General features: G+C 47.9%; 1 protein-coding gene across 2 annotated transcripts in view; it reads left to right on the forward strand.

Moving 5' to 3' along the window:
* Positions 1-2,678: 2,678 nt before the first annotated feature.
* The window catches only part of LOC306951440 (gamma-aminobutyric acid receptor subunit beta-4), a gene marked incomplete at its 3' end in the record, with an annotated part of 61,980 nt that continues 51,809 nt past the window's right edge, over positions 2,679-12,849 (forward strand). For both annotated transcript variants that reach the window (XM_079541941.1, XM_079541942.1), the window contains exon 1: positions 2,679-2,763. The remainder of the gene's footprint in view (positions 2,764-12,849) is intronic.

Raw genomic sequence — 12,849 nt, forward strand, 5'->3', positions numbered from 1 at the left:
ACACAGGCGTTCCTGCTGCCTGCACATGCAGGAGCCCTCTGACTGCTCCTCCTCACCCTTCTTCTGACAGATGTAGGCAGGTGGGTTTGTACCTGTGTGCTGCGGTGGGAGCTGAGGCATTACTATGCTCAGTCGTGCATGGTAACAGAGCATTCCCATCACACATATGCAGCTCCATGCACAGGCTTGCATATCTATATACACAAAGATTTATGTTCCCATAGTTATAAGCATGCACATGCGCAGAGTCATGCCCACCTTCTGCACACTACTTATGCATGATTCTAATGTGTGTGGACACACGCAGAGACATGCTTAGAAGCAAATGTGTAAAGAGCAGTGCTCACATCAGCAGCCTGTGCTCAGACATGTGTATTTATTTGTATATTTCTTCTGCTTATGTCCCAGACAGACATTCACCTACAGTCTCAATGCACATCTCTGCACATCCTGGGGACAAAACTGCTCTCCCATGTGCACATGCCTCCAGCTACTCCCACTCATTCCTTCCAATAGCACAGTGCGCATATATGTAGATGTTTGGCTGCAAGTGTGTGTGTATGTGAAGCACATGCACACCCACATGGCCAGGGACATGGAATTCACAAATTCAGCTCACAGGCTGGATGGATGTGCTCCCTCGGTGGATGCAGACCCACATTTGCCAGGAATAGCACTGACATGCAGCTGCTCACCCACAGCTAGGCAAATGCACAACGTGCCTGCTCAGCATGAGGGAAGTGGCTTTTGGGATCAAAAAGAGCACTGACAGACAAGAAACCATGCCCTTGATCACAGTGCCAGGTTTTGCCCTCATGGGTCCAACTGATGGGGAGGAACAAGTCCCTCTATCCCTTTCTCCCCACTGCCCCTTACCTCATGGCCCCTGACACATTGGCTGCTCTCTCTGCTTTGGTTTCTTTGCCCATATCAAAGAAGTATCACAATTTCCTGAGCTCGTGTCCTGTGTGAGGCAGAAGTGCCTAGCCCCCTGAGAAATGCATACTATATCTATATGTTGAATATGGAGACCTATGAACGTAAAAATCTTTGTGCCCAGCAGTGACTATCTAGAAATGAAAAATGCCGATGGACACTAACACAGTGAATATATATACAAAAGTGCATGGCAAAAACTTGCATACCTGCATAGAAATCCACAGGTGTTAACACCTTTGCAAGCACAGGCACAGTGCTGTGAAAACATCCACCTGCATGCACCTCTCTGGCCTTTTTACGGTGATTAAAACAATGCTCTCCAAGGAAAAAGTAAGGTCTTTGTAAGGTGCCCAGTCAGGGCAGTGCAGCTCAGTCACAACCCTGGCACAAGTGCTGAAGGGTTTGTGCCTGCACCAAAGCTGGGCCAGTGAGGTGTGCTGACTTGCACTGAACATCACTATTTGGCTGAGAGACCCTTGCACATCCACAGCCTCACTGCATGCCCAGTCCTGCCAGTCCCACATGCCTCCACCCACTCCTGTACAGAGAACCTGGCCCCAGCCAATGGTACCCATCAATTCCTGTTTCTGTGCACCTGCATATATTGTGTCCACACCCCACAACAGAGCACCTGTAGTCCCCACCATGTAGACCTGGATGTCATCACACATATGCATGTATTTGTGCACGTCTGTCACAGCTGTAGCCTTGAGCTCCAGTGTTCTGATGTCTGTGTGCTCATGCAGAAGGCCATGCATGCCCCATAGAGTCTGCCCTGTGTGTGTGTGTGCAGACACACGGACATGTCAGGACAGACACTGATGTCCAGCGAGGCGCAGGATGGCTGGCAGAGGTAGTGCCATGGTGCGGCTTTCCTTTGACTTAGATGGATGTGGGAGGCAGTGCTGACAGCAAGACATGCTGTTCAGGTGGGTGACTGTAAGGAGCAGTGTTTGTTACTGCCAGGGACCCTATTTCTCTTGCAGAGCAGGGGATGGAGGGTGGCACAGGGACTGAGTTCCAGGTGACAGAACCTATATGCCCCACTACATAGAATAGGCTCAATATTTTTAGTATCCTCTGCATTCTGGTCTCCTGCCTTTGGTTTTGCTTTGCCTCACAGGCTGCTTTTAGAGGGAGCACTGTTCTCACTGAGATGGCTGGGGGGGGCTTAAACTGCTGAAGCAGGGGCAGCCCTGCCTGACAGTCAGGGGGCCGGAGGGCAAGGCACCGTGCCCTGGCACACATAGCAGAAGATGGACCCTGCCTCCCAGCTCTGCTTCTTGATTCGCGTTGCTAAGAAGCCATGGTGATGCTGAGTGGCAGAAAACGAATTTTTACATGGCAAAGATTGGCTGTGTGTTATGACACTGCTTTTTCCTGTGCTTTAATAGCATGAAGACATATCTGGGTGCACAGGGAAGCAGAGCTTGCACTGGGTTGTAGCAGCGCAGCTGTGTGTTGGGGGGCAGGTGTGCAGTGGGGACATCAGAGCATAGCAGTCCATGTTGTGCAGTGTGAAATCAGGGAAAGGTATCCAGAAAAGCGAGTTGCTGGCCAGGGTGCACTGGGCTGTGGGATGGCAGCACAGGTTGTGTGGTCCTGTGGGATGCAAGAGATCCTGTGGGATGCTGTGGGATATGAGGGATGCTGTGATATAGCTGGTTGGTTGGGATCCCTATGCATGGGCCTGGGAGCACAAAGGATGACAAAGGTTTTCTCCCTTTTATTTCAGCCCATCCACTGGGAATATTTCTGTGGTGAAAGAGATTGTGGACAAACTGCTGAAGGGCTATGATGTCCGCCTCAGGCCTGACTTTGGAGGTATGGTGACAGCCAATTGCGGAGAGCGGAGCACGGGATCCTGCCTGCACCATGCATCATCCTGCAACACGCTCCCTCCTGCCTTCTCCCTCATGTTTTCTTCTTTTCCATGGTTTCCCTCCTCTTTTCTTCCCACCCTGCCCTCCCTTCTCTTCCTCATCCTTCCCCATCCCTGGCTTCTTGGCCTCCCCAGTGCCTGCTTTGGCCCCTAGCTCAACTGAGCACTGAGCTCTGCAGGGCACGGGCCAACATTCCTGGTCTAAGTTCAATATTACTGAGTGCCACTGGAGATGAGAAGCGTAGAAAAAAGAGGAACTCTATCCTGAATTTGCACTGTCTGCAAACAGATGGGGGATTGTTTATAATAGGTTGTTTCTGAGGACATTTTGCTGAGACACTCTGGATTTTCTCTACCCTGAACTTTCCTCCTCATGGACCACAGTTCATATCTCCATAACTTCTGCTGCTCATGGTTCCAAATTTTATAGCTGCTTTCCCTGTGGAGGGTTGGAATGTCCACTGGCAAGGCTGTCAGTTGGTCTGTACCCCTTAATGACAATATGGGATAAAATATTACCTGGAGAGCCTCTGGCCTCATTGTCATTCAGTAGATGGAAGGATCTGTAAATTCCTCTCCTGTATTCTGTGAACACAAAGGAGAAGGGAAGGGATTTGCTCTTCATCACCGTGGTGGAGATGAAGTATGAAATAATCCTTGGGTATTGTCATACTGCAGGGCACTGCTGAGGTCTATCTGTTGTAAAGCTGCAGGCACTGGAGATCCCACCACTGACCACATGGTCAGAGAGCATCCCAAGAAGGTGGGGGGGGTTGGAGCACTCCTCACTTCACCTGCCACACTTGGCTGTTTTTAGTCTTCTCTGGGTAATGCCAGTTCCTCCTCAAGAGGAGGAATGTGGGACTGAGGGAGCTTTAGCGCAAGGAGATCAGATGTTCTCCAGACAACTGCTGGGAAGCAGATTCATTTATGGGCTTTTGAGAGAAAGAGATGCCACAGTCAGTTCAGTGGAGGGCAAGGGAGGAATTTTCTCCTGAAGAGCTTGATCCAAATCTCCTTGAAACCATGGATAAGGGAATATTGCTGTGAATTTCTTTTTTTTTTTTTTCAAGTCACCGTGGTGACATAAGAGCAGCACAAGGTGCTGCTGGCACTGGCCTAGTGGGGGATGTGGGACAGGGCGACGCTCGTTCCTCCATGGTGCAGCTGGGTGTCGCTTCAGTGCAGTGGGGTACGGCTTTGTGAGCATATGCAAGACAGCAGGATTCCCCCTTCTCCCTCCTCTCCTTTAGATGTGAGATGTGGCTGGATTGTTTTCAAGGTCTATCTGGGAAATGTGAAATGCCCCTATTAGCTGACCTGCCCCAATCAGAGGAATTGGTGCAGTCACATTTTATGAGGAGGAGAGAACTGCAGAGATGACACAAAAAAGGTGAGGAAAACCATCTCCTAAGCCACTGAGATTATTATGCTACAGTAAAACAGCAAGTGACCTGGCTGCATGAGGGAACAGAGCAGAAGGGTGTGGGGAACTGTGGAGGTCCTGCTCCCCCAAGTCCCTGGGACACTCAGCTTGCCTCTGGGACACACCACCCCATCCTTCAGTCCAGGTGCTGCTACTGGAACTGCCAGGTCTGCAGCGCATGGGCTGGGCTGAACATGCAGTGCCTCCTTTCTGACTGTAAAATGGATGTTTTTGAGAAACCATTGCAGTTTATTTGATTTTACCTTGAATTCCCAAAGTACATAATGCATTTTCCTCGCTCAAGCTGAGCAAGAGAAAGAAAGCAGTAGACTCCATTCTGGTACATGTCTCAGTGCTGCCTTTCTCTTGCCCTTCTCTCTGCTTGGAAGTGCAAAATACCCCTCTGGCAGTACCCATTATTGTGTCTTCGGTGCTCAGTGCACAGAGACACCCTAACTCTTAGCATGTCTGGCCCTCTGCTCTTGAGGATAAGCTTCTGTGTGGAAAAATTGCCTCTGCAGCATCTGTAAGTAAGGGAAAGATGGCTTGAGAGGTGGGTCTGAAAACTGGAGATCATTAGGTTTGTACACCCAAGGAAAATGGTGAAAGTCTTCTTGCACCATTGCTGTCTCCAGAGCTCACCAGCTCTCTGAGATTTTGGGGCAAATCCATTGCTAGGATAAATCTAGAGATATCACACCAAGACTCATCTAACCTGTAGTGGCTTCTGATCCCAGGAGACCTGAAGACTGTTCTATTCTCCAGAATAGTGCCTACGCCTTGAATGCTGGGCAAGATGGGTGTAAGCCATCTTTGCTTGGGAAGGTGATTACTCTTCACCCATTTGACCTCTCATTCTGAGAAGACCACTTAGGGTGAGTTATGAATGGCCAAGATGACATCTTGGTGGAATGGTAAGTCCTAGTTGGAACTATGGCCCAGGAGGAACAGCACAGGGCTGTTGTGAGGCTGGCACAGCTCTGACCAAAGTCTCTAATTGGACAGAGAGATGGGAGCAAAGCAGCTCCTCTTCCCTTCTGGCATAAAGGAACACATTCCCCACTTTCACCCTCACACCCTTGGTCCATTACTCTGCATAACCATGATCTGACCCCAGTCCATCCATAATGCCAGGCTCGGTTTGAGGTACAGGAGTGCAGGAATCAGCTCATGTTCCCTCCTTTCCCTGGAGAAGAAAGGATTTTCAGCAGAACCAAAGACCTTTGTGCTGCTGTCTTTATTCAAGGATCCCCCTTGCCCCAGCACCCCCATTGCACCTGGGATGTGGTGCATCAACAGCTCCAAATGCAACTCACAGTTTCCCAGTCCTTTTTTTTTTTTTTTTTTTTTTTTTTTTTGAAAGAGAATGAGAACTCTGGCTAATGCCAAAAGGAGGACAGGCCTGCTGGGGATTGCAGTTCACTTTTTAATTTTGAGATGCCTCGTTAGCTCTGGGCCGAGCTGAGTGGCTGAGAAGCATCAGCCACTCACTCTCCTCCCCTCTCCCCCACCCCCTGAAAACCCATTAGGCCGATGAGCAGGTCAGCTCTCAGGGGTGATGTGGTGGCATTGAGTGTGACATGTTCACCTGGGAGCTGAGCTGAACAGGAACAGCAGGAAATGTGGGAAAAAGTGGGGAAAGTTGGAGCCATGTGGGGGTGATGGAAAAATCTGGGAGTACCTCCTCCAGAAAGCCATCCTTGGTCAGCAGAGGCTGCCTGAGGGAGTCAGAAGCCAGGAGAAGTGGAGTAGAATGGGTGATATTGAAGTGGATGCTGCATGGACAGCATCCATCCTTGGGGTGTAGGTGATAAACCCTTCTGTGCCCTGGTGAGGTCTGGCCATTCCTTCTTACTTTCCAAATACTGACCCTAGGTAGCATGCCAGGTCAAGGAGATGTGGGACAATGGCAACATGCAGGGGCAGCAATGCTGAGTTTTCATGGGCTCAGCATAGATAAAGGGCAGGATATCATCACAACACATTTCTAGTGGGTTTGGCCAGGATTGTGGTGAGGACCTGGAACAGGTTTGGAGGAAGTATCTGCATGGCAGGAGAAAGATTTAGGCAGTCTTCTGAAGCAGTCTTGGTACTGCAAGAACAGCAGTGGAAGGGAGGGAAGGAGCTTTTTAGGGTGGTGCTGGGAAGCCTACTCAGTTCGTGGGAAGCAGGGCAGCTCACAGGGAGATTAAGTGGCCCTGTCCTGGGGGATCAGTGGCACAGAGCTCCATGTCTTCTTTTGGGTGGGTTGCAAGCTAGGCTATGACACAGCAAACAGGATATAGCAAATCCCTTTGTAGAACTCGACGATGCTGCAGATCTGTTCTGGGAAGCATCACAAAGCTACGGGTGGGGAAGAGGGAGTTTTCAGAGCAGTACCCTGGTTCTTATAAGTGCTCTTAGGCACTTGCTTTCAGAAGCATTAGTACCACAGGAGGGAAAAAAAAAGAAAGAAAGATACAAAAAAAAAAAAAAAAAAAACAACAAAACAAAAAAACAAACTAGACAAAGTAAATGGAGACTATCTTGCCCCAGGGTAGAGAAGCCAGTAAAGGAGTGGCAGGAGGATCCCACTTGAGCTCAGTGACTCAGCTGCTCTCTGTTGGTGCAACATTTCCAACCTGAAACTTTGTGAGACTTTCTCTTCTTCCAAGGAGCTAATGGAAAGAGGACCCTGCATGGAATCTTATACAGATTTCACTCGAAAAATAAGGGGATGTAATTCCCTGTTCCTTGTTCTTTGCCTACCTAGAAATGCAGGGTTCCTAGTGTTGCTCCTGAGTGATGTGCATGTTGCCTGAAAATGTGTGGTGAAAAGGGAATGATGGCATATGTTTCCATGTTTCCTATATTTCCATGCCTGTGTGTTCAGCAGCTCTCCCCACTCCAGATTTTATTCAAATTTCTCTAAGAACAATTAGGGTGTAAGGGGTCCTGGATCCAAATGAGCCTGAGATTAGGGTTCTTAGCTCTGCTCCTCATCTGCTGTGCAGTATAGACCTGGCTTCCCGCCTTCCATCAACCTTGCCCTGTCTCACCCTTTTCCTTAGACATGAACCCCTCCTTCATCTGCCCTCCCTGCTTCTCCTGCCCGCCCTTCCTGCCCTCATCCCTCTCTGCTCCATCACACCTGCACCCTCCTGTGGTCCCAGCCTCCTTCATGCCTTTTTGTTCCACAGCACTTCTTCCTCAGGGGCAATAAAGGCCACCCCAAGTTCAGTGGGCCTGAGGACAAAATCCTCAGCCATTCCCTGTGTAGCAACATGGCTTAAAACCCAGAATTGTAAAAACAAATGATTGCTGATATGCATAAAGTGTTGCAGTGAAGCACTGTCAGTAGTTCAGGGCTTGGAAAGCAGCAGGGCTGGCAGAAGCAGCAGCGTTGGCTGGCACCAATGCAGCAGGAGGCGTGGGGCCGAGCCCTGGCCCCCCAGCTCAGCATGGCTGGGAAACAATTGGTCCCAGTGGCACTGTACTGGAAGGATGGGAATTTGGTGCCTTATGAAGGCAGGGCTGGCAGTGTTGCATAGTGCTAAGGCTCCCTGAAAATGTCCCTGTTTTCTGCTGCATATAAGGCTTGGCTACTGTGCTCCTGTTGTGTTGGTTTTTTTTCCATGTAGCTAGTTTGCTTTCACTTTTCTGAGGAAAGAGGGGAAATTTTAGGCAAAATGATTCAGATATTTCTGAGAACAAGCCGAGGCACATATGTGATAGGTTTTTTTTCTCTTTCGAAATGCTGGGGCTGAAGCCAGCAGCACCCCAGCAGGGCTGGCCCTCGTGCACACACAGCTGCTGCCCAGGGCCATCATCACCCCAGCATGGTGACACTGGCATCCTGATGTCACCACCTCCACCCGTCTCAGTATGGCAGGGAGGGAGAGGCACCCTGCAAGATGGAGCTGTGATCCTGCCCTTCCAGAGCTTCATCTTCAGCACTGCATCTCTCTTCTCTTCCCTTTCTGTGGCAAAAATGTTAAATTCTCAGAGTGGCCAGATTCAATTTCCTCAGTGCTTCTGAAGTGCCTTCAGCCAACACTTCTGCATGCTTTGGAGCAGAGAACTGGGTCCCAGCAGGATGGCACCCTTTTCTCCATGGCCATCCTTCATTGTCCGCAGGAGAGAATGTTCAGAACTGAACACACATTAACCTGCTGCACTTATATCATCCTTCCTCCCCCACACCCATGGGGAGCAGCTCTGGTTTCAAAAACAGGAGAGGAGTGGAAGAAAAAGAGGTATGGAAAAATTAGCAAACCCTCATGCCATCCAGCGCCAAAATGAAGGCAGATATGCCACCAGGGCTACCAGTAATTCCACTCTTCTTCCTAAGGAAACAGTGTTGAGAAAATTGTGTCCTTGCTTGGTAAATTGGCTGCAGCTGCTCGGCCCCTGCTTCTTCCCCCATGTATGTGACTTCTGGCTCCAGACCATGGGTCACATCCTCTCTAGGGCTAATCCAGAAAGAAGATGACAACCTCCTGCTGTTGTGTCTTACTTCATTAGCTGAAGTGGTAGGAAATGAAAGGATCCAGTCCTTCTTGGGACATATGTGAATGTTAACACATTGCCACATTATGGGATTTCTTTCTTCTTTTTTTTTCACTTTGCTCTTTTTATAGGAAATACATACTGTGAAAAGGACTTTGAGGCTGTAAAGTCAAATACTCGGGACTTTAGAAAAGCCACAATTGAGGTTGCTCCCTGGCTCTGCATTTGTTCTCCTTGTGAGGGTGCGTCTGGAGGAGAGCTCCAACAACTGCTTCCTCATGCACCCCTCCACAGAGCACCCAGGGGATGATGCTGTTACACATGGAGATGCTCCTTCATGTTCCCCTCACTCAAAAGGGGCACAGGCTGGCAGCATGATAGTGGGCATGAACTGAGGTGGTCATGGCAAATGATTAGGACTGAGCCAGGAGAGGTTGGTGAGTTGCACATCTGATGCAAAGCCTCGGACTAAGCATGCAGGCAACAGCTTATGCTTAGGCTTTCTTGTCTGCTCTATATTGAGATATGCTCCTAACAGAACTAATTGTTTTAGTTTCTGCTGTCAAATATGTAAGAACAGTGTGAATATCTTCACACTTCTCCTTTGAGGAGTCAAAAGTAGCCCTGCTGTGGGGTGCCCAGCCAAAACACCTGATTTTCCAGAATGCTTAGCATTGTTACATTCAGCAAAAGACATGTTCAAAGCATGGTGCCTATTGATATCAGCCACAGCTGTGAGTGCTCAGCCCCATGTCCCAGTAGGCATGCCCCAGTAGGCAATCCATGACAACACATAAGATCTGGGTATAGGACTGTGACAGATCCAGCACTGGAGAACAGGACACAGCTACACAAACAGCTTTCCTTTCCTGAACGCCTCCCCCTCACTCACTGCATGGTGATAAGATTTTCAGCAAGGCAGCCAGGGACCCCACTGACAATATTGTCCTCCTGTATATAATCCTACATCATCCTAAGAGCAAATCCATCCTCTACTGAACGAGGAAGAGGAATGAACAAGAATCCTGTGGACTCTCTAATTAAGAACTGCCTGTATCCATTCAGCAGTGGGCATGATTCCACTTATGTTTCATCCATTTTGTTTCTTGGGCACAGTAATATTTTAAAATGTTTAGTCCCAACCTCCAATGTCACATATCTTGCAGATTCCTTGTTGCATGCTGAACATATTTGTGCATCCATCTGTGGACCCACAAGATCCTTCAGTTTAGGAAGCTCTCGGTGGTGTGACAAAGACAGCAATGAAGATGGGTTCCCCTGACTCTCAGTGAAAAGTAATGTTGGATTTGGGTGTCTGAGCAACCTGAATGCCTGCCCTAGAGAAATGCTCAGTATCACCTAGTGTTATTTGCTAGATTCAGTATCCAGTGAAAGACATGAGGGCTTATTGTTATCCATGAAACCATTATACTTTCAAAGCAACAGACATTGATTCTTCTGTGACAAATCCCATGTAGGACTGCTGCGTTCAGTTGCCCTCCTCTTTCCTTGTCCCCATTAGCTGGTGCAGCCTTTCTGTGCCACTCCATCCAACCCCTGACACAGCCACCATGGCTGGTGAAGGGCTCTGAGATCTCTTTAAAAGAAAGATGTCATCATCCTTTTATGCAGTGTTGATTCCAGGAATTTTGCCTCTTTTCTTAGTCACACATTTTTTTTCTCTGTTATTACAGATTACAATATATTCAAGTTACTGATTGGCATAAAAATTTCCACGATTCTTAATTAATTAACTAATCAAAAGTAGGTAGTTGTTTATAGCAAGTCTGGAGGATGTTTGCCATCTCACCTGGACCCATCTTCCACCTTGATTAACATCTACGTAACACCCAACTATTTCTGAGGCTATTCCTGCCAGTAAGCTTGCATTCTAGGGACTGTCACTACAAGTAAAATGTAAAAAGAGTGCAAAACTCATCAGTACATGTCCTTTTGATTACTCAAAATACATTCCCACAGCCCTAGAGCTGTTCATCGGAGCAGCTTTACATACACATATTGTTTCTTAAGAATCCCAGTATCCCAATGAAGCGGAAGAATGTTTTTAACCCATAGAGCACAAAATATAAAGCACGGGCTGTGTGTACACGTCAGTTTTCTCACCTGTGTCTGGTTCAAAAATAAATAAGCAAAAGGCTACTGAAGTGTCAGGCTGAACTGATGTAACACAGTTCTTCAGCCATAGTGACAGCATTTGGTGTGGAAGACTAAGATCCATTCTTGCAGATAGCCCTTGGTGGGGTTTGTTAAGTGTCTATTTATATCTTGATATTTCATGTGAAATATCATGCACTTGTTAAAAACATCACTAGAAACATGGACAAGACAAATGATGTGCTTACTGATGGCATAAAGCCCATTAAAGGATTTCACATCATGCATGTGAGATAGGGAGGAATGCTGGATGGTGGAGCCCCATGGCATGAACAGATTTGTAGAACAAACAGGTATTCTATTGATCCAGTGACTGATCCTGTTCCCATTAAATGGAAAGCAGCTGAGCTTGGCTCAGTCAGCCCTTCTTCCTGGGCTGTAAGAGCACCACTATTTGCTTTGAGCAGGGTATGAATTTCAGGCCTCTTTGGAGAACACTGATCATGCAATTCCTATAGGCTATTCTTCTGATTCTGGCATTTATTCTTGGTTCTGTGTCAGAGCTAAAAACTCTTTTTCTTCTCTGATCTTCCCTCCCTCCCTTTTCTGTTCCTTTCTATTTCTTCTGCTCTTTGTAGTCCTGAAGGAATAGTGCCGTTAAGTAATTGTGCACTTAGAGATGTCTGTGCTTGTGACAGGGGTGAACCTCAGCCAAACCTACCATGGCTTGAATTTCCTTCCTCAGACCTCAGGACCTCTTAGTTCAAGTCTGGGATGGCTTGGAGTACCGTTATGGTTGGAAAAGAGCCTCCGTAAAAATTACATCTTGTTGTTCCATATTTATTCTCCCTCAGTGGTTTCCATGTCAAATTTGCTCAGTTTACCAGTCAAAACAAGATATTTCTACCTGCCAGCTCTGCCAGCTCAGCCTGGGCTCTGGAAACCAAGCTGTGCTCTCTCTGCTCTGGACATCATCACCAGCCAAAAAGGATTCTTGAATCGGGGCTGAGCTGAATCTGATTTTGATTATGCAGGAATATAATTTGTTCTCAGGTGGTATTACGGGCTTGGTGTGACAGATAGCAGCAAGGTTTCTGCGCTGTACAAACACTCACTAACAGATCTTCTCCACTACCTGGGGGGGGTTGGGCTTCTGCTAGCCCCACTGTATATCTACATACACCAAGAGGTGGCAGTCTGTTGGGGGTGGCAGAGCAAAACCTGGGGCAGAGCAAGGCATGGAACTGGGAAGATCTGCTTCCTTCTGTTGCTCTTTATTCAAAAGAGCAGACCCAAACACTGTCAGTGCCATGGTCCACTGTTTGGTCACCAAATAGCCTGTGAAACCTGCAGAGGGAATGGGTACATGTACCCTTCTTTTGCTGTAGAGAAATGTCCATAGGAAGGGCCATAGGAAAAGCTCTGACATGCTTGTGGGTATTCATTTTGTTCACAAATAATTCCCCTCCTGGTAGACAGAACAGGAGAGTATTTCCCACAGCCTTTTCAGAAAATAGAAGATTTTGAACAGTCATTGGCTGAATATTTGGAAAATAAGGCGTGAGGCAGATAATGGACTCACTGGGTATGATCATGCCATATGCTAGAGAAATTGGGAAGGGTGTCCCAGATTTCACACTAGTTCCAGCCTCTGCTGTTTGTGTGCTTCTGAAATGACCGTCAATGCCTGCAGGAACAGACACCCTGCCATTCCCTGCCCAGAGCAAGTCTCAAACATCTGAGCCAGCAGGGTTATCTCGGCCTTTAAAAGCAGTAGTAAGCTTTTGTCTGCTACGCAGACCAATTTTTACCAAGAACAACGACCCGGAAGTACCACATCTTGTCCAGTTCCTATGACAGGTGATGACAGAGTATCATCCAGTGCCAGTGTTTAGAACCAAGGCTCATCAGGAAGCTGGGAAGTAAGAACCCCAAACTGCCCTTTCCCCTTCCCTGGGTCATAACTGCAGTAGTGCTGTGAAGATATGACACGGTAGTG

Source organism: Tetrao urogallus, assembly GCF_951394365.1.
Source record: "Tetrao urogallus genome assembly, chromosome: 13".
NCBI lineage: Eukaryota > Metazoa > Chordata > Aves > Galliformes > Phasianidae > Tetrao > Tetrao urogallus.